Source organism: Nycticebus coucang, chromosome 7, assembly GCF_027406575.1.
Source record: "Nycticebus coucang isolate mNycCou1 chromosome 7, mNycCou1.pri, whole genome shotgun sequence".
In the NCBI taxonomy this organism is placed as follows: Eukaryota; Metazoa; Chordata; class Mammalia; order Primates; family Lorisidae; genus Nycticebus; species Nycticebus coucang.
Window position 1 is genome coordinate 61,444,416 of NC_069786.1, and position 23,419 is coordinate 61,467,834.

The 23,419-nt window shown below is 36.6% G+C and overlaps 1 protein-coding gene across 2 annotated transcripts in view; it reads left to right on the plus strand.

Moving 5' to 3' along the window:
• The first annotated feature begins 12,790 nt into the window (after positions 1 to 12,790).
• LOC128590433 (sodium channel protein type 2 subunit alpha) overlaps positions 12,791 to 23,419 on the plus strand; it is a 154,797-nt gene continuing 144,168 nt past the window's right edge. Inside the window, exon 1 of one of the 2 annotated variants that reach the window (XM_053597749.1) lies at positions 12,791 to 13,031. The gene's annotated coding sequence lies outside the window, so the exon portion shown is untranslated. The remainder of the gene's footprint in view (positions 13,032 to 23,419) is intronic. The other variant, XM_053597748.1, reaches the window with a different exon arrangement.

Genomic DNA, 23,419 nt, shown 5'->3' on the forward strand with positions numbered 1-23,419 from the left:
TTTTTGTAATTATAGTCGTATTAGTGGGTGTGAAGTTGTATTTTGTGATCTTGGTTTGCATTTTCTCTGATGATTAATGATGTGGATATTCTTGCTTTATAGCTATTTGTGTATTTTCTTTGGAGAAATGTCTATTCAAATCCTTTGTCCATTTTAAAATTGGAATATTTATTGTTGAATTATAAAATTTCCTTGAATATTTTGTATATAATTCCCTTATTAGCTATATGATCTGCAAATATTTTCTTTCATTCTGTGAGTTGTCTTTTTTATGATGTATTTTGAAGGATAAAAGTTTTTGATTTTGGACGATTCTACTTGGTTTATTTATTTGTTTTTTTGTCATTTATACTTTTCATATTATAGCTAAGAAGTCATTTCTAGCACAAGGCAATGAATAATTATTTCTGTTTTTCTCCAAATCTTTTATAATTTTAGCTCTTAAATTTAGGTCATAATCCACCTTCAGTTAATTCTTTGTATGATGTAAGAAAGGGGTTAAGCTTTATTTTTCTTATATGTAGATATCCAATAGACCCAGTATCATTTGTTAAAAAAAACAAAACAATGAATTTTCTTGGCATCCTTCTCTTAACTTATTTTAAATACTGTATGTCAAATGTTTTTTAACATCTCTCTTAGCCAGTTGTAGTCCATTCCGACTGCTATAACAGAATACTATAGACTGGATGGCCTATAAACAACAGAAATTCATTTCTCATTGTTCTAAAGACTAGAAATCCAAGATCAAGGCACCAGCAGCTTCTGTGTCTGGTGAGGACCCACATCTGAATTCATAGACAGCAACCTTATTGCTGTAACCTCACATGGCAGAAGGGGTATATAAATACCCCGAGGTATTTTTTATAAGGGCACTAATCCCATTCATGAGGGCTTCACCCACATGACCAAATTGCTTACCAGGGGCCCACCTACTACCATTCCTTCAGGGTTAGGATTCAACATACGTATATTGGGGTGACACAAACCTTCACTGTTTAACTAACCTACAATTCTTACAATTTTGTGACCTCTGCCTTACTGTATGTAGGACCTTATTATTTGTCACTGGGATTGGAGGATGTGTGTGTGTGTGTGTGTGTATGTGTGTACCTGTGTGTGTAAAGAAACAGTATGTGTGTTTGTATGTAAGTGTGTATGCTGTATGAAGTATGGGTATTTGTGTATGACCCCATCCATATATGTCCCTTTGTTTTCTGTGTGGTGCCTAAAATTCCTTTTGCAGGAAAAGAAGTATTTTTCAATGGAGATTTGAATGTTTTAAAGGAATATAATCTAAAGAGCAATTCCTTACTTCCTCACAAAATATGAGACTGAATTCTTAGAAACCATGCTTTGCTTTGTTCTTTAAGAAGTAAGTAATGATAGAAAAAGGACGCAGGAACTGAAATGGGGAAAGTTAACTCATTAAAGGGAGAGAGAGAGAAAGAAGCTGAGACATGAAAATGAAATTATCCAAAACAAGGTATAGTAAGGATATGGCAAACTTTTATTTCCTTGTATTTGGGGGGAGGGGGGAGGGTCAAGCATTAGACAGTCATTTAAAAAGGAAACCAGTAAACAAATTTGTTAGTAAAATCAGAAGGATTGATTGGGACTATTTAGGATATAGTCTTACTGGAAGTTGTATAGAAATTAACAGATCATGAATCCCAATTATACTTAAAGATGTATTTATTTCTCCGGCCAGAGGTAATCAACACACTAGTCCAGGTACTCTATGTTTACTGTTACTTAATCTTCTCAACCTTACAAGGAATTTACAGATGAGTGCCATAGAGGCATTAATTGATCATAAGATGCTGAGTAAAGTGCCCAAGTTCACAGACTAGTAAATATTTTAACTAAGATTTAAATCGAGGATTTTCTTGCTTCCTTTTCTACATTGTTTCCTAGCCCAAGCACACACCAAAGTATTATTTTATTATTTAAATGTTATAATCAGGGCAAAATAAGATATTGTTTGGAGGAGAAAAACTATGTGGGCTGAGATTATAAAAAACATGATCAGAAAGGGGTGGTCCTTAACCCTCAGCAGAAAATGAAGAAAGAAGGCCGAGATGTTTTACCATGATGAACAGCCGGGCATAAGGTAATAGTGTAACAGATCCCTCAGTCTGGCCTCATAAGAGATTGCTTTCTTCCTTTATCTCTTTAGGACAAATGTTCTTGCCTGATTTAATAGAAATGGTATTTTCTCTGCAAATACCTTTGAGCCATACTCTGAGATGCGGAGATATTTTGTGCTGGAACCAGCTCTGTCAACATGCCTGAATAAGCAGAATTATTCCTTTAAGCTATCTGAAATGGAGCTGAGTTACCAATAAGCAAATCATAACACACAAGAATGGAAAAGACAAACATTTATTCCATCCAACTAGTGCTTACATTAATCTGATTAATTAAAGCATGAATGAAAACTATTTACTTGTGCATGTTGTGAAAGGGTAGCATTAAATTAGCTCTCACCCTGGGAGACACTGTGATTGTTGGCTCTCATTTTGCTTTTAGCCTCATTGCCTTCTCGTTTTTCCCACTAGTTGAAGATGGGTCAGTGAAGAGGGTTTTGCTTGATTTGTGGGTGACTAGATTCAAACAAAAGCAGGGGTTTATAATGCAATTAATCAGGAACTTCGTCATCAGATAAGGTCATATACATGCCCACAGACCATTACCCAAAGGGTGACATTCCAAATGTCATACTTTACCTTTTGTGAGGACCTGGGTGGGGTGGTAGTTCCCACTTGAATTTATCTAATGACGTTTCCTCTGAAAATTTTTATCAGCACTGGTTTTATTTCCAATATCCTATCTTTGCGCTTATTAGGGATTTGATAATTTATTAAATTTACCAGTGGAGATAAATTACTTTTATTAAATCAAGTATTTAAAAGAATGACTCAAGCTTCTTTAAAATATATAAAAATTTTATGTATCTGACAAAAAAATGCTCATAAAGTTGCCTTTTGCTCGGGGTCTTATGCTTTAGTTATGGCTTTGACCTTGCACTGTCTGTCTGAAATGACCATATTAAATATGTTAGTGAGACTTAATATGTTCCTCCACTTTCATAAATGGGACTCAAATTTCTTCAAAGGACCACAAAGTATTGATGGCTTTATAAAATTGAAATCAACTAAAAATAAAATTTACCTTGTAAATAATTGATTATGACATTGAGTGCTTTAAAACTGAAAATATTTGACTGTAGAAATTTCTTGGTAAGAAAGGCAATATGCAGGGTCATAAGTTTAAATATAATGTCAAATTCGATTTAAATAAAAATCAAGTTTATTTAAAATTTAGACAGGACAGCAAGAGAAAGGGAAGCTTATTTTGTAATTCAAAATATAGTTATAGGCTTGGCGCCCATAGTGCAGTGCTAGGGCACTAGCCACATACACCGAGGCTGGAGGGTTTGAACCCAGTCTGGGCCAGCTAAACAACAATGGCAACTGCAACAACAACAACAAAAAATAGCCAGGTGTTGTAGTTCCAGCTGCTTGGTAGGCTGAGGCAAGAGAATCACTTAAGCCCAAGAGTTTGAGGTTGCTGTGAGCTGTGACACCACAGCACTCTACTGAGAGCAATACAGTGAGACTCTGTCTCAAAAAAAAAAATACACATACACATATGCATATAATATATGTTATAGCATTTTTTCCAATTCGGTCGGTATTTGACCAAATGATAAATTTATAAAACATATGCTCTCATGGGGTGGACAACAACAACCCCAAAACATGTTCGTGGTGGAAAGTCATATAAGTATATTAGTTATTTATATTTCTTCACGTGAGAAGCCTTTCTTGATCACCTTCCAACCTGGGGAGTTTTGCTAGTTCTGTTATCTGCCATACTTGCTGGTATCATGAACTATATCCCACTCAGGGGTAATCTTGGTTTCATCTTCTTTCGCATCTTTTAGAAGGTGAAGTGGAGGCTTTGCCTTCCCTGTCTTTGTGCCTCTAGCAACTAGTGTAGGGCTGCTAATAAATGGTTATCATATTGAATGGGTCTGCACACTGGTCTGCATAAGCTCACAGATTTGAGATTGCCTTTATTTAAAAAGACAGAATGGGTTAGAAATGTTTGCTCCTTTCTGTTTAAGTCTAACACCTAGAGGTACAAACTATTAAAGGTGGAGGACAGCCCGGAAGCTATTTCCGTGAAGAAAGCGTTTCTCTGCTCCTTTGCTTCTGCCCACAGTGTTAATGACATTTCGTTCAGCACCCACACTCTCAATTTCATTCCAGCTGGGACAATTCTGTTTAGCAGTCTGCTCTTTGCCTTCCCAGAGACAGAGTAAAAGGAGGAGGGGCTACAATGACAGAATTAACTGAATAATAATATTACGGAGTGATGGCATCTTACTTCAATGCCAAGGGAGAAAAGACAAACAAGCACAAAATGTCTCTCCGATTGCTAGCAAGCACTGCCTGCTGATAATTTCAGAATAACCCTGTAGTAGTTTATTGTTTCAGAAATATCTTGGCAAACACGTTCTTATGTGATGGATCCTTATGGCAGCCTTGCGAGTTTAGGTGAGGGAGGGAGCTATAATACTGGACTCACAGTAAGGAGGAAAGGGGGGTGAATCTGTTTTAGACAGTTGGTGAAGTCTTCATGGGGACTGGGATTTATAAGATTATTAGCTTGCTATGCAGGTCATATTGGAAAACAATGAAGTTTTCGATAGAGATAGCCATGTGAAGAATGAAGCAGAGGCATGAATGTATATGTTGTGATTGGGAAGATTCAACAATACAGAAGCTTGTGGTGCATGCTGAAGGGGAGATGGAGGTAAACTTGCAAAGATAAAGCCAGAAGGAGTCATACCTTAAAAAGATATGCTTGTCAACACAGGGACTTCGATTTTGTTCTCGGGCAGTGGTGAGTTACTGAATTGTTTTTTTGTTTTGTTTTGTTTTTGTTTTTGTTTTTGAGACAGAGTCTCCAGCTGTCCCCTTGGGTAGAGTGCTGTGGCATCACAGCTCACAGCAACCTCAAACTCTCTTGGGCTTAAGTGATCCTCTTGCTTCAGCCTCCCAAGTAGCTGGGACTACAGGCACCTGCCACAAGGCCCGGCTATTTTTTGGTTGTAGTTGTCAGTGTTGTTTGGCGGGCCCAGGATGGATTCAAATCCACCAGCTCCATTGTTCCAGTTCCAGCTCTGGCGGGCACCCTAGCCACTTGAGCCACAGGCGCCGAGCCGAGTTACTGAATTGTTTTAAAGCACGTGACAGCTATGATTAGTTCTGTGCTTAGTAAAAATTAATTCAGAAGCCACAGTTGCTCATGATTCAGACAGAAGCATGCAATTTTTTTCAGCTTCAAAATATATGCTGTTCACACTGGAGATCTAATTTCAAGAGAAATCAGATCCTACCCGAGGTGAAGTGCAATTCCCAACCTGCTATTTGTTATCTAACTCCCTTCCCCTCTCAAGAAATCTTTTCTGGATGAAAGTAAGAGGGGACTTGTGGGATGAGTGGGATCATCTCAGATACACGTTAAATCATGTGAAAAATTCATCATTTACAACCGTAAACCCATTATCATTATTAAGAAATTAAATGTGATACTCTTTATATTTAAAACACCGTGTCTGATCCAACAGCAATAATGGCAGATGCAGGAAGGCAGAAAAAGAGTAATGAGAGCACTAGGTAAGTAGTCAGGAGAGACCTGGGCTTCCTGGTGTGCGGCAGCAAACCTGTGCTTTGCTGCTGTAACCACAACTGCCATTGAATTTGCCCCAAAAGCAAAACTCCCACTCTTATATTTTAAGCCTTCTGTGCTGGTACTCGGTTCTAAACTTATAAGGCTGGATGACTCCTAACTAAGAAGTGTTAAAAATACTGATTGTAGCCTAGGGATATTTTTTAAAAATGTGTGGGTAAAGAATTTTTCTTCTTTAAAAATTCAAAGGTGGAAAACATTTTATGCTTATTTCAAAACTTATACACAAATTCAGGAGCCGTGGGGATTAGTCTTCTATAGTTATTTTTAATTGTGTTGTTTCCCTTATTAATTGACAGACACTGTTTTATTAGGTTCCACATCACTAATTATATTCCACTTTGAAACTGGGAAGTGCAGCTGAGGGTTTGAGGAGGCGGTTACCTTCTAAACCCTTTGATCCTTTCAGGGGTAGGTGAGGTAGTGAGTCCCTGCCTTTATAACTAAAGAAACTTCATATGCTAATGGTTCTGATAGTATGTTGCATAGAAAGCTAACATTAGATAGGTTTCAAAAAATAAAAATTAAATAAAGAGTTCTGTACTCCAATAATTATGGCAAATTCTTCTTATAAAAAGCTCTCTGATAAAGCTTCATGATGCACATTAGTGCTTTAAATATCTTGAGAAATGTTTCAGTAACAAAATAAATCTGCTTAACGTTGCATCGGTGGCTCTATTCTGCCTCCTCTTCTCATGCGCCACAATGTGGACACGAGTGTCCACCAACCCCAAACATGAGGTGGCGGACAATACCCAGGAGGGAGCAGAACAGCAGAACGGTTCCCAGGTTTTTTGTCCCATTTGAGCCAGGACATGTTTCAGTTTCCTTTGCTGTGATGTCTTAGCTCATACATTGTTATACTCAACTTTCCTAAGGTATTTTGACCATAGAACCTACCGTAACCATTGTAATGGAAAATCTATTAACATCTTAAAAACTACACTTCTAAGAAATATACTTTAGGCAACACTGCACATACCAAAGAATTCTTTAATTTTGATTTTTTAGTCAACAATGCATGCTCTGAGGCACGACTTGCTCCATAATTTCCCTCACTAGTCTCTGTCTCCCGACTCACACTACAGTTAATTGCCACGCTAGGACCCAGATTCCATCTAGTTAGTGACTCTTCAGAATCCTTCACTGGTTTGCTTGGACCTGGCCAGGATACAAAGGATGAAAGAGATTGTCAAAAATTACATGAGGCGCGTGGGGGACCAGCTCTGCAGGAGGAGAACATCACTTTTGTTTTAACATCGTATTGGTTGTAAGTCAGTCATATGGTTCTATTAACCGCCAAGGAATTGGGAAATGTAGTTTAGGAAGCAAGAAGGTGTATGTTAAAGAAGAAAATAAAATGGTTTGGTGAACACAAGAGAATTATCTCTGCTATCCTAGAGACTGAAAAATGTCAGAGATTCACATCTTTAATTCAACACTTTCTAATTGTGCTCTCTCTTTGCAAATACATGACTACTTCCATACAGAGCAAGGCAGAGCAATGAGATCACTCCTATAATTTTCATGAGGAATTATCCACCCTTTCCATTGTGAGGGTTGCTTCATGCCCCGTCATTCTAGGGTTTTCTTTGAGTTTAGTTTTTTCATTTGCCATGCTGAAATTTTCTCATATGGCCATTGTCTTTGTACCTTGTTGCAGTGCAATAAATCCAATAAGGGTGGGGGCTGCTTCTGATAATTAAGACTTCAGCTTGGCCTTCCATGTTCAGCCTTCGTATTTCCTATAGGTGGGCAGCAGGGTTCTCTGTTCAATGCAGCGCCCCCAGATTCCAATCACCCGCACTGTCTGCACTCTATAACTCAGCCCAGGGAGCACCTCCTAAAGTTCTCTGTTGGGCTGAATTAAGAACAGGAAGGAAAGTGGTGCCTATGGCTCAAAGGAGTGGGGCGCTGGCCCCATGTACCGGGGGTGGTGGGTTCAAACTCAGCCCTGGCCAGAGACTGCAAAAAAAAAAAAATAATAAGAAGAACAGGAAGGATTGTCATTCTCTATCTCATGTTTTCTACCCTACAGAGAGGTGGAAATTTTCAGAAAGTAAAATGAGGAATTTGTCAAATGCAATTTTTTGATCAAAGCTTTTTTGCTGATAATCACTATTATTAGCAATAGTGATGATGATAAGCCTGAGAAAATTAAACACTATAAAATGGATATCATAAGAATCATTAAAAAGGGTTTAGAGTTTATGATCAACCCTCCACCTGTTGGGGGGATTTTTATGGAAGCCTAGTGACCACATTTTGGCATAGGGCTCAGAAAATGTCAATTTGTCTGACTGGTTCTTTGTCATGCTGGACTCAGTTATTAACTCCAGGATAAAGGCACATCTCTTGATTAGCAATGTCAAGACATCCTTCTGTTACTCTCAATGGGGACCCATCATCCAGAATTAGTGTATTTCTGGTATCAGTAACAGAATACTGTGAGGCTTGGGGCAAGTATAAGAACTCCTCTTTGCTTAGTGGATCATGGAATTACTCTTTCCTTAGAGAGTCATTTGGAAAGGGAAGGGCCCCTGGCAGTGTTCTAGGGGTCCTGTGATTCTCTTTTCACTACTTTGCCCTCTTCTTCCACATTAGGAGAAGAGGGTGTTAATTAATATCTTGACATTAATCTCTTGACAACTTATCTTCCTAATCACTCTAGCTCCTCCTGTTTCTTTTCCTGTGTTAATCCTTCCATACATTGCAAACACATCAGCTGCTCTGAAATGCCACAGCAAACGGAGATATGTTTAAGGATCATCCTTCCCTTCGTCTTCCATCTTACCCTTTTGAGTCACATAATTGGTGAATAACTGGAGTTGAAAACAAAAAGCACATAAATTCTAAATGTCACTGGAATAATTTCCTCAGAGTTTGTATCTCCTGGATCTCAAGTAGAGCTCAAATAGAACTTGAGCATTGAGAACAGCAGTCTCAGTTCAAATTCAAGATATATTTTACTAGCTGAGGAAACAAGATATATTTTACTAGCTTTATTTTCCTCACCTCTAAGAAAGAAAAAATTAAAACCTACTGCTTCCTAATCCTGTTGGGAATTCAATGATATTGTTGATGCCAAGTGCTTATCACACTGCTTGGCACATCAGAAGTGTTCAATAAATGTTATCTATTGCTAACATTATTTGTAACACTTCTCCTATCAAAGAATTATAGAAAATAATCTGTATTTCACACTTTGTTTATGGAAATCAGTTTTTCAAGTGTAATTTTTACTTATCCTTTGTTTCTCCATCAATCTTTTATAACATCCTATTAAATATCAATAATTCATACTCATTGGAACTATTGGGATAAGCTATCCTTTTCATCGGTATTGGCAATTTTTTAACATGACATAAAAATATCTGCCTCTTCTAGATTAAAGGTCTTTGATGCTATAATGATAATGTTGCATGAAAAACATTAGATATGGAGTTCAACTTTTTGACATTGTCCTGATCAGTGATTTAAAAGAATTTAGTATATTTTAAGGTGACTAAAACTGTAGAAATAAAATTGTCCTCTTAAAATGTCTGTTCATTTGCATAGAGAGATATTCTACATAGAGGGAAAGAATGCAAGGAAATACAAACAAATATTAGTAATAAACCACATTCTTAGTCTTCCTTTATTTCCTGAATCAGAAGGATGATAAAGAGATTGGTTGAAAATTAAGTCATGATCAATGTCTGAGACTTAATGGAGGTGAAATAATGCTTACTTGCTTTATCCCTAAAAAATAAAATAATCATGAAATTCAAGCTGCCAAAACAAATTTATAGATTTTATGATTAAAACATTGCCAGAGACATACATCAGTGAGAAATTATGCATCATTGATTTGTTGCTGCTAAAGCAAATGAATGCCTAAGTCAGGTTAATTTCAGAAAAAGTCCTACAATTGTTTCAAAGCACATTATAAATTGTAGGTGAGAATAAACAGTTTTTCATAAAACAAAATGACCATAATTACCTTAAAATCTATTTACCCTAGTAAACAGTACTAACATGAAAAGAGTTGATTGTAATATTTCACTAAAATTTTATTAGAACACCATTAAAAACAACTCAAGTGCTCTAATTTTAACATTGACACACTTAATCCGACATACTTACTGGATACTCACCACATGTCCAGATTTTTGCTTACATATGAGTTTTATTTTGAGGGAGATGAAGAGCCAGTGGAAATTTCTGAGACCCAAATATGACAAGGTTTAATAGGGTTACTTGGTTGCTGTGCCACATAACCTAATGGTTCTCAAACTGGGATATTATATCCCAAGGAGCATAAGATGGCATGCCTAGTGATACAAAAAATGCCAGGATAAGTTAGGGACATCTTCCTAAAAGGTAAAATGTACCCTCAAGATTATGAATAAAATAATTACTATGTTAATAAAAATTTTATACGTTACATAAATTATTGTAAAATTCCCATAATTTTAAATATAAAGTGAAGCTTCCATGACATTTAATGTTTGTGACTTCTCAGGACTTAATCTTATGAGTTCAAAGTTCTTGGCCTTCAAGAGTGAATTGATGAAAAATTTGGGGGAAAATTGTCATAATTTATATGCCCTGATGCCCTGAGGGTTTATAACAGTGTCTTTATGCTAGTGCAAAAGCTTATGAGATGAGATAGTCTAGTGTACACATTAAGTTGTCTTAATTATTTATTTATGCAGTATTAGTAGAATTTATCAAGTAGGAAATGAAATATTATATAAAGGAGTCAAAGAAAATGTGGCTTGTAATTGTATTTTTATTAAATAATTTCATCACACTACTACCCTTTCTGGTTGACATGTATATACACACTTCTTGGGTATTAAAAATATTATTTAACTATTTATATATTACATGTTATTACTTAGTATGTCTTACGTAGGTCTTCTGTAAGTCAAATTTAAATCAAATCTTACAAAGCCAATATTTTAGGCCAGTTTGAGACCTAGAACACTCCTTGAGTTTTGGAATTGGTTTTCAGCACCATGGACAGCATTACTGTCATGGGGAATGGAAGACTTGACTATCAAAAATTTCAGTAAGATATGGGAGTTAGATGGTATCTCAAGGTAGTTTTGATTTGCATTTCTCTGATGATTAAAGATGATGAGCGTTTTTTTCTTATGTCTGCAATCCATGCACCTTGAGATGCCATCTAACTCCAGTAAGATTAGCCCATATCACAAAATCCCAAGACCAGAGATGTTGGCATGGATGTGGAGAAAAGGGAACACTTCTACACTGCTGGTGGGAATGCAAATTAATACATTCCTTTTGGAAAGATGTTTGGATAACACTTAGAGATCTAAAAATAGATCTACCATTCAATCCTATAATTCCTCTACTAGGTATATACTCAGAAGACCAAAAATCACATTATAACAAAGATATTTGTACCAGAATGTTTATTGCAGCCCAATTCACAATTGCTAAGTCATGGAAAAAGCCCAAGTGCCCATCAATCCACGAATGGATAAATAAATTGTGGTATATGTACACCCTGGAATATTATGCAGCTCTAAAGAAAGATGGAGACTTTACCTTTTTCATGTTTACATGGATGGAGCTGGAACATATTCTTCTTAGTAAAGTATCTCAAGCATGGAAGAAAAGGTATCCAATGTACTCAGCCCTACTATGAAACTAATTTATGGCTTTCATAGGAAAGCTAAAACACAGTTATAACCTAAGAATATGGGGAAGGGGGAGGTGGGGAGGTTGGGCAGAGGGAGGGTGATTGGTGGGATTACACCTGCGGTGCATCTTACAAGGGTACATGTGAAACTTAGTGAATGCAGAATATGATTGTCTTGACACAATAACTAAGAAAATGCCAGGAATGCTATGTTAACCAGTGTGATGAAAATGTGTCGAACTGTTTATAAAACCAGTGCCCCATGATCGTATTACTGTACACAGCTATGACCTAATACTAATAAAAATAATAAATAAAAAAAATTTTCAGTAAGAATTTAAGTTCGCATACCTGCCTCCAAATTTAAATAGTATTATAAAAACATAAGAGAAAAATTTGTCTATTTAGCACTTCAAAATTGAAAAAGTAAGTCTGGGCTTCAAACTGGCCATAAAAAATTATCAAACAAATATACAGAGGGTGTCAAAAAATGTACATACATTTTAAGAAAGAAAAAACTATTGAAATGGTAATACTCAAGTCACATTTGACTTCTGTAATTACAAAAGATATGAAATACAATTTACATGGTAACGTGTTATTGATGTGTATTAAGTATTACAATTTTAATACAGTTTTTTCCTTTCTTAAAATGTGTATACATTTTTTGCTGCCTTCTGTATATTGAGAACATCATATGCTCAGTAAAACTTTGGGCTTATCAATAGTGCTATTTACTGAATGGATTCTTTTAACAATTTAATTTATCTATTTTTCTCTTATTCTCCTAATAATATATACTTACACTACAGCATAATTATCAAATTTTATATGACATGTAAGTTGGCATCTGTATTTTTGAAATGGTTTATATAGCTTGAATTGACTATAGATCTTCAAGTATGTCATTTATCATTTTATCATCATTCATTAATGCCCTATAGCATTCCCCCAAACAGCAACAATAACAACAGTGTTGTATGTTAACTTCTCAAGTAATAAAAGTTAGCACTTTTCCACAGAGAAGCATCCATTAACAATAAGCTGGACATCTAAAATTATTTTGTGGGAGGTACTTATTACTTTTTCAGATTGTATAAGAAAAATAAATCATAAGGAAAGAACAATTTAAATAATATAATTACAACTTTTAAAATTTATGTAATAATGGTTCTTAGATGTTTAACTTATAATTAATTAAGGTGGTTAACTTGAAATACAGTGGAATTATGTGCTGTACACCCTTTAGTCATACTTGCTAAATGCTGCATTACCAAAGGAACTTGAATTAAAATGGTTCCACTTATGGCCAGGAGGTGGAGCTGTCATGTCAGAAGCGGCCTTGAATTTATTTATTTATTTATTCCATTTAGCATGCTGTTTTCTAACAGACCGTGGGCACCATCGAGTGAGTGTCAGAACAGAAAGCTAAGGCAGAAGCAGACAGGATGCTGCGGTCATCCTTTCTTGTTTTTGTTTTTCTTTAATGAGGACAGAACATATTGTGAGATTTTATTTTCTCCTTCAGCAAATGTTCTGAAGAATTGCGTTGGAGACTGTTACATTCAACACCGCATGGATTCTGTGCTATGATTTACAATTCTCTTTATTTCAGGTAAGCCAGCATGATTCTACCTTTGATCAAGGAGGGAATTGTTGTCTATGTTAATTGTGACGTTTAAAACGGGATATGTGCTTTGAAAGCTCGGGTTCGGATCTAAAAGATTGGAAAGCTCTAATTTTATCTGTTGTGCATTTAAAAATCTTCCTAGGCCAAAACGAGCTCTGACTATGACACGGTGTATTTTAATATTGCTTTGGCTTTCCAGCTATTAGAGTCCATCTGTGGCTATATTTGTTTACCTTTTAAAAGTAAAGCTTTCCAAGTGAAGGATGGTTCTTGCTCTCTCAAGGGAAATATTGCTCCTTAATGCGGTGAGCAAATTGTGGAGATGTAATGAAGCAGATTAACATGGCAGTAGCTCTGCCAAAAGCCAGGGCTGAACCTTCTGATAGCAGCCTCAGAGGCTCGCCAACATGCTAAGCCCGAAGGCCTTTTGAACAATTTCTTCTGTCTATGGTGATATAAATTCTTTATACTTATGTTTGTACCTTTTAGAATAATATGTAAGTCATTTCTCATACATGAATTAGATGGATGTAATGTGTTTAACAGACTTAAAATGATAGTATAGAACCTCCCCCACCCCCAGGAAGAACGTGAGGAGTTACCTGAAAAAAAAAATTAATTGCTGTGAAATGGAGTTTTTTTTTTTTTTTTTAGGTGTTATTGGGTTTGTGATAATAGCACTACAGCCATTTAAAATAGTTGATGTTATAGAAGGTGCTCACATTTTCAATTATTTTAGGTCATGTGATATTAGCTCTTGCTAAAGAGTGGAATGACTCAGTAGGTGGAAATTGCATGCAACAGCCTACCTCCCCTCTCTGCTGCTTCTCCTGGTTTCCACTAAACCCTCCTTTTATTTTTATCAGAGTAATAGGAATAAAGAAATATGCAAATGCTGTGTATAAAAGACAATGATGTTTGTTTAGATAAATTTGAATAAGTTTTAAAAATATTCAAAAATGATTTTTGCAAGGTTGTTTTTAAATACCTCACTCCCTTCTCTTGTGGGAAGGAAGAGCTGTGTGTGTGTGTGGGTGTGGGTGTGTGTGATGGTGACGTGAGAGGTGGCAGGTGTAGGGGTGTATCCAGATGGTTCTATCTCAGTCATTGTTTTCCTATAAAGAGTTGTGCCATGTCACAGGTCATGAACGCTATGGGGAATGATTTTATTAGATCTTTTGGACAAACTGAGAAAAAAATCTGTTCTTTCAACATGTAGAATAAATAAAGAGTTTTCAGTTCCACATGGTTCTGTATACATGGGGATTTTTAGAACCACAGATTTTATTTAGCATTTATCTATTTTATCATTTAAACAAAAGCAAATGTGGTTGAGAGATAAAGAGGCTTTCCTTAGAATAATATACGAAGTTAGAATCAGGCAAGGCTAGAACACTGATTGACAGTTTCCAGTGTCTTCCTACCAATAACACAATAACACGTTACCTCTCGTGCGAACATATCCAGATGGCTTATGCCAGATGTGTTGATATTAACTTGTGCACATGTGTGTGGGTGTGTCTGGGTAAATTCTGTAAAATAAAGTTTCTTTCAGGGTATAGGTTGCTCAATGGCATATTATATGCTGTGCTCGATTTTCACAGGATTCTTGCCAGAGCAACAAAAAAATTCAATTAATAACTATGGAGACTCTCTGTTTCTTGGAATGCTGTTTTCACTATTAGATAAGGTATACTTTTTTACCCTATCCCATAAATTACGTGGATGGTCACGTGCCAGCACACAACTCTAATAAACTCTACTCCTCCTACCTAATAAACAGACGCACATAGGAATTACTCTGTTAATTAATCTCGTGCCCCGGTTTTCCCTCCTTTTCTTTTTTCCTTACTAGGCACAGGCTACACCCTACTTCTTTAATATTTTGAGAAAATAAAGGGATTGAATGAGTCACTTTTAAACATGACAGTTACAGAGTACCACGTATCTACCAGAAAACGTCCATGGTAGAAATTGAGAAATAAGTAGTCATGGAGGTGACCTCGAAGACTTGAACATGGAAATATACATGTCACATCACTAGCACAGCTCAAAATATTGTAAACACCAATATCACGAATGAAACAAGGGGAGAAAGCAAGTGTAACAGAATATGATAACCAGTCTTGTTCCAGGCACTGAGTTACATTTTGGGATTCAGCATAAAACAATTGTAATTTACATCCCTGGAGAGCTCAAGGCTCAAAGAAAAATATTTTAGGAAGATGTGACAGTTAAGTTAGATCTGTATGAGTATATGGATAAAAATAAATAAAAACAGAAAGACGATTATTCTGGGAAGAGAGATGAGGCGAGCAAACATAAGGAAATGGAGAACTATCGGGCATCCTATGGAAGAACTCTAAAGAACATAAATAATACGGCTGAGTGAAACCTTTGCTGTTGTTGTTGCTGTTGTTTTACCACTGGGGCAGCAAAAAGAGAGATAATGAATGTTAGTCATTTGATGTACTGATACGTAGTCACATATAGAGATGTTATGTAAAGAGCCAAAATTTTTCTGTCCATAATCAGATTAGAAGTTAAGGCTGAATATATGATATTCCGATCCATATGGTTTGCATGAAATTGTGGGCAAGCATTAGATCACTGGTAAATAAACATTAGGAGGAAATAAGAGTGGAGTGAGGATGACTGAGGGCATAATTTTAAGATTAAGGGAGTAAAAGGAATCTGGAAAGATTCATTAAATGATTGTGGAAAAATAATTGGAGAAGTTGAGGGAATAACAACATCCCAGGAGCCAAAGCAGGTAAATTGAATATCGAAGCAGAGATCAGCAAGCGTATAAAACCCATAAAGGGGCTTTTTAGTAAGAGAATAGGATATAGCTGATGAATTTTATTATTATTATTGGGTCATAAATAAATTTTTTTAAAAAGAGGTCCCCTGGCGAGACAGGGACTCTGACAGAAGAGTAAATGAGAATAGAGAAATCTGAGGAATATATTTAAGTTCTAAGAAGTTTGCCAGATAAGAGAGAGAATATTTTCTAGCTTGAGGAAGAAAGGACTATTAAAATAAATTTGGGCGGCGCCTGTGGCTCAGTGGGTAGGGCGCCGGCCCCATATACCAAGTGTGGTGGGTTCAAACAAGGCCCCGGCGAAACTGCAACAAAAAATAGCCGGGCCTTGTGGTGGGTGCCTGTAGTCACAGCTACTCAGGAGGCTGAGGCAAGAGAATCACCTGAGCCCAGGAATTGGAGGTTGCTGTGAGCTGTGATGCCACAGCACTCTACTGAGGGGACAAAGTAAGACTCTGTCTCAAAAAATAATAAAAAAATAAAATAAATTTGATTGTAGTTAGGGTTAGAGAAACCTAAGCCTATCTGTAGATCAAAGATATGAAGTGAGTAGAGACAGACTGAGACAAGAAGAAACAAAAAATGTATGACAATCCTAGAAGAGAAAGGAGAAAGAAGGTTCGAGAATGTTATTTCTTTGAGACAGGAAGAAATGGTGTGTGGTGATACAGAGAAAAGCTGGTGAAACTCACTTTGGGTGGCCTGTTCTTGGAAATCAAATCCTTGTCTGTAAGATAAAATATCCCTTCTATTTAAATCAGTTGGTTCCTCTGAAAAGGTATTTGTGGCATATGGACTTTCTGGAAGAAATAATTAATCCTCAGTAGCAAAACACTTTCCTGTAGAACACATTTAGTCACATTCTTCCTTGAATTACAGACTAATAACACTGTTTCACGTTAAGCTTATTGTATATACTTCAGTTATTTATTTCTTACTCAGAATGACCTCTTTAAAAACTTGTACTAGATTAGACCAACACACATCTATTATATATACCTAGTTTGATTACTAAGAGTTGGTTTGCCAGCTTCTAAGTACCTTCCTTCTTGAACTCCCTCCGTTTCATTAACTTTCACTAGGATTTTCCAAGAGAGAAAAAAAAAGTTGATGTAATAAGGTGACGCCTGTGGCTCACAGGAGTGGGGTGTTGGCCCCATATGCCAGAGGTGGTGGGTTCAAACCCAGCCCCAGCCAAAAACTGCAAAAAAAAAAGTTGATACAATCCAAGTTTCCTTCCCTCAAGGAAACTGCCCTTCTTTATGAGGCTTCCCACCATAATTTTTTCCTCCCCCTCCCTTTCTATTGCCAGTCTCAGAATTTCCTTGCATCTTTCCTGGAGCCAAAATCTTCTAGGCACTGTCTTACACTCACTTGTCATGAAATGGCAGTGGGAAGCCTTGAAGAAGGCATAGGTGTCGATGAATTTTATACACATTCTGACAGTGATAATGAATGCGATTAGTACTAGTCCTTATTGAAATATTATTTCTATATAGGAAAAGATAACCTACATCAAGAACATAGCATGCTATCCTGTCAAAAATGAAAAATAAAATGTTTGCTAATCTCTTGTAATATTCATATGTTAGTGTCATCTCTCTTTTATGAAATTTGGGTTTAATAAAATCAGAGGTGAGTGGAAGAAGTGGAAATGTGCTGTGCAAAATCAAGCATGTAAATTTCTTCCAGTAATATTCAATTACACTTTTCAATCAGGACCTTTATTTGAAGGTATAATTACTAACCATATTAATACTACAGAAAAATTTCTATCATGTAATATTTTTGTGTACTTGTGAAAAGTTTTAGAGAAATGGTTTAATAATCAAAAGTACTTAAATATATCTTATCTATCAGAATGTGTAAAAATATTCTCAAGGGTAAGACCATAATAATTCGAGTTAATTTTTTTTAACTTTCTCTTTTACCATAAAGAAACGATCACAATATGCTTCTGAAGTGAGCATGTCTTAGTGGTATTAGCAAATAAAAATGTCTTTATGTGATTGTGTAATCATTCCCGGCTACCCCTTGTGTCAGGCGCTATGTGTGGGAGAGTGAGAAAATAATAACAAAATTCTTCCTAAACATGTATGAAGGATAATGGATTTGTCACAATAAAAGAGAGGGAATGTGTGATAAGATTAGAATGAGAGAAAACTGACATTATCTCCTTTCAGTAAATAATTGACTTTAAGAAGTGAAATAGCTAAGGCTTGAAATAAGCCAGTCGGGGGCAATGGTGGTGATATTCCTTTTCAGCCCAGCATGACCAACTAGGAACTTTGCTCCTTTTCTGTTTCTCCCCTGGAGTGAACAATGAAGGGAGCTCAACAACTGTCAGGCAGCTAGGATCCGCCACAGGAGTGCTTAGACCTTTCCTGCTGTCTCTTTCATCAATGGTCCTGGAAGTCAGGAACCCAGTTATATAGACAGGGTGCTCACAAAATGTATCATCTAAGTCAGTGTGTGCTTGTTCATAATTTCTTTAGAACAACAGATGTGAATCAGGATTGTCCTAGGCAAACCTAGATGCATAGTTGCCCAGTTTCAAAGGATAAAAAGAGATGAAAGTCAGAAGAAGACTCTGCCATGTTCTGCATTTAAGCAGTCTACCCAAATAGTCAATTATTTTGGTGCTTCGGTGTTATAAGGTTAAAACGTATGGCTGGGTGTGGTGGCTCACGCTTGTAATCCTAGCACTCTGGGAGGCTGAGCAGGTGGATTGCCTGAGCTCACAGGATGGAGACCAGCCTTAGCCACAGTGAAACCTTGTCTCTAAAAATAGCCAGGCATTGTATTGGGCGCCTGTAATCCCAGCTAATCGGGAGATTGAGGCACGAGAATTCCTCGAGCCCAAGAGTTGGAGGTTGCTGTGAGCTATGATGCCACGGTCTACCAAGGGTGACAAAGTGAGACTCTATCTCCAAAAAAAAGTAAAATGGCCCACCAGTTAGATAAAGAGCATTCAGATAAACTGCTTCAATTATTGGCCTTGATAAATCCAGTGACTGAAATCTCTAATGACACTTCCTGAACCTTTAGTTATGTCACCAGGAATTTTGAGCCTGACTTCCTAGGAAAGTCAATTGTATGGAGAAAAACAAAACTGTCGGTAAATTATATGCTATTGTTGCCAACCTGGACTCATAGCATCATAAATCTATTCAAATATAAAACCAAAATGGGATTAAATATGGATTCAAATTATTTCCACATGTAGGTGTACATCCTCTAAGGAGTTCACATGAATGTGTAATTCTTTGAATACAGGAAATTAGCTCCAAGAATGCAGGCACTTTCTCCAGCATGACACCTAACACAATGCTTGGTAATTTCAGTAGGCATGTTGATGGCCTTTCAACAGACTATCATCTACGTTTCTTAAATTCCCCTCCTCCAATGGTCATGTTCTTTACCCATCCTTAGACACTCCCTCCCGAAATTTTATCTTAGAGTTCGTTATGGTCAGTCTCTGTGATCTGCCTATAATCTCTACCTTACGACTCTGGCTCCACTTTTCTAGCTCATTTCATCTAGAAACCCTTCTCAAACAATTCTTTAACCCAATCATGATTCTAAATCAGTGATTTTATTACACTTTGAGGGCCACTCACTTAATCTCCTCTTTCTTTTCATTAAACAAATCCCATGATCATAAGTCATAATCACTTCTATATACATACAGATTTAACAAACCTCCCCCTCTCTTAATGTTTTTTTTTTTTGTTTAGTTTTATTTTGGTTTGGTAACTGTCTGGCTAAATTCTTATCCTGGTTATATCCAACTCCATACCTGCACCCATATAGCTGGACACAAGCACAGGATGTCTTTTGTTATATCTGAGAATCATGCCACAGTTCCCTAGACCATTCACGCTTCTAGCTTCCTGGACACAGATACCACACCCTTTCTTCTTTCTGTAAACCACCAATACCTCCTACCTGATCTTCACTCTTGGTTGACAACTTTGTTTCAATTTGGAAGCAGAAGATTTTTTCATAGACTTCCATCACTACATGCACCTCCCCACCAAGTTCTGCACCCACATGACCTGACCTTCCACCTGTTACCTTAAATCAACCATCCCTGCCTCTGTCTAAAATAATCCCTGCCTCTGTGCACTACATTCTTTCCTACACAAGGGTAACGCTGCCTGATCTTCTCGTCTTCTACATCATTAATTTTACCTCTTTATTGACAGATAAACATTTTATTATTGCTCCTATATTTAAAATTTTTATTTCCTTCATCAACCACTTCTTCATTTCTTTTCTCTTTTTTTGCAAAAATACATTTCAAAAGTGTTTGCTGGATTCTCAGTATCTATTTATCTCCTTCCATGCTCTTTTATATCCACCTTAGTCAGGTTTTCACTCTGTCATTTTACCAAATCAGCTCTTGATAAGGATCTGATGACCACCGTATTGCCAAATCTGGTGGTTCATCTTCAGTTTTCACCTCACATGACCACCCAGCGGTGTTGGACGGTGTGCACTTGGTATGCTGCCTTCCCTTGGGTTTGGGGAAGGCACACGATGTTGGCTCTTCTCCTCCCTTGTTGGTCGCTGCTTCACAGTCACTTTTCTCTTTTGTTCCCTATCTACATCTACTTTCTTGTGATCCCACTGAGCCACCAGTGGGATGGTTTGAACCTCTAGTAGGTATCTTAAAGCTAGCATCCCTAAACTAACTTTCTGATCTTGCCTCACCCCAGCCAGCGTGTTCCCACTCCAGCCTTCCCCATTTTACTTGCTAGGGAGGAACTCCAGTCTGAAAACCCTGGTGTCAGCTAGGATGATTCTCTTTCTTTTATATCCCACATCCAGTCTCTTAGGAATTCCTCTTGATTTCAGCTTCAGAGCATGTCCGGAATCTTTGTCATGCCACCTTTGTGCTGCCCCCTTGCTCAGACCACCATCAAGTCTCTTCTGAATTTCTGCCTTAAATTTTTTAACTAGACTTCATTCTTCTATTACTTGCCTCAAAATCTATTCTTAGTACACATTGTTGCTCAAAATCTTGTAAGTAATGCCAAAGTTTCTCAAACAAAAGCCACCTCAAAATTGCCATTAAGATACTATCTAATCTGGTCTCCATCCCATTACATAGTGTTTCTTTGAACTAATCTCCTATTTTTTCTTCTTATGCACTTTAACTAATTTCTCAAATATTCCAGAAACACTTCAATCTTTTAGACTCTTTCCTCTGCCTAGAAGGTTTTTCCTCAGGTATTTGCATGACTTAACTCCCTCAGCTGCTTCAAATCTGTGCTCAAATGTCATTTCTAAATAATGCCTTCTCTGACTATCCTATTTAATACTTTAGTCTCTTTCCTTTAACCCTACTGCTCTGATTTCCCATTGTCTGCGGCTCTTTTTTTTTGTTTTGTTATTATTTGCTTTGTTCTTTCCTTTCATTTCCTTCCTTTTTTGTTCCTTCCCCTCTTAGAATCTTATCACTCCGTAGCATACTGTAAGCTTTCCATTTCCCTGGCTGGTACTGTAAGCTCTAAACGGGCAGAGATTACTATCTGTATGACGTACTGATGTTTTGCAGGTGCTTAGAATGATTCCTACTGTAAAGACAGACTAAAAAATGTTTGTTAAATAACTGAATGAATTTTGGACACTTAAATTTATTCCTTTTAGCCTGCCATGCTTTCTGTTTACTGTACTGATTCACAAATGCCCAATTGGCCTGATATTTTAAACAGTACTTATGCCAATAGAAATGAAATGCATATTAATGTTATATAAACGAGCTTAACAGGAAGGCAACCGTATCATTAATACTAACTGACGATCCACCCCTGGTTTATACAATATTTAATGTTAATACATTTCTTATATGATTTTGCTTTCTCATTATTCTTTACTTTCTTGTCCACGTTAAGCTCCTCAAAGTCAGGAACTTGGGCATCAGACTTGTCTCCCACACCCAGTGTCTGGAAAAGAAGTTGGTTTAGTCATAGGATGAGCATACACTTAAAATTTAATATTGTACCAGCATATGCTAAATGTCCTGAACTTTCTCTTGTGGGGTGCCTTAATTCTTACAACTACCCTATGGATAGAAATATCAGTCTCATTTCTATAGATGTGAGAAAGCTGATATTTCATCCAAGACTCCATTCTTTATCAGTCATTGTAGGATCCTCACTGTCTAATCTCCAGTGACCTTCTCACAGAAAGTTAATTCTACTCCCTTGTTTAGTTATGAATAGGAGTAATGCTGACAAGGCCAAGTTTCTTAGAAATGTTTTGTTTTTGTTCTCATTTGGAAGTAAACCTTTTGCTTTGTGAATGAGATGCAATGAATGTTATTTTGTTGCTCAATCCTATGGTGAAATTGACCTCATCTTTTTGTGACTTCAATTCCTTAACTATAATAAAATTATTTACTACCTTAGTTTAAATAAACCACTATATGACTTACTGAAATCCTTTCAATAGTTTGCCTTAATACATCTGCCTATAATAGCTTTCAAATTAGGTGTTTGTTTGAGTTGACTATCTAGTGATTTTTAATGGATGTAGTATATGTAAAATTTTCATAGGAAACTTAATAATTACAATTTATAATTTGAGAAGAAGGTCTTGTCCTCTCTCTTTCTATTTTTCTTTCTCTCTCTCATACACATGCACACATACACATGCACAGAATCTCTATTTCCAAATCTTGTTCATAAGGAATTGCCTTACTCCATAAATAATTTTTATAACCAATAACAAAATTAATAAATAGTAGTCTTACACATTCTCACTCTCACATAATATATGAAGGTCAGAAAATTAAGTTCATGAACTCATCCTAACAAAAGTGCGACATACCTCATTGCTGAGTATCACTACAGTCACTTTCAAAGTACTCCCCTGGGAAGCTAGGCACTGTTTCCAGGGTCTAGTCCAACTTTCAAAGCACTTTTTTAGAATGAGTTCACAGACTTAATTGTCAAACCTCATCATACATAGTCTACCTCTTTCCATCATTATTATCTCTCTCCAAAAATACAACTTACAAAATATAATGACTGGCTTCCATAGGAGGGAGTGAAATATAGATTGCAATACTCTTTTAATATTGTACTGGTAAAGACTATGTATTTCTCTGGTATTTCAAACCTTTAATTGCAGACTTGTATGAGACCATGCCATACTCAGCCAAAAAATTGGATCTCATCTTCTTCATCATTTTCTCCTGAGATGCTTGTTTCTCAAATTCCTGACCTTTTTTCTTTGACTCAATTGACTCAAACAAAATACTCTGTTCATTATTAAAGACAATAAAGAGTGATATGATTTAATAAATCTATGTAAGACATTTTATAATTCAAACCATTCTAAAACATGTGAGTGTATTTTGACTAAATCTCAGGAAATAGTATCTTACTTTCTTTTTTTTTTTGGAGTTCTTTTGGGCCAGGCCTGGGTTTGAACCCGCTACCTGCTACCTCCAGGTATATGAGGCCAATGCCCTACTTGTTGAGCCACAGCGGCCACCCAATATATTATCTTATTTTTAATGACAATGTTTCTAGTAAAC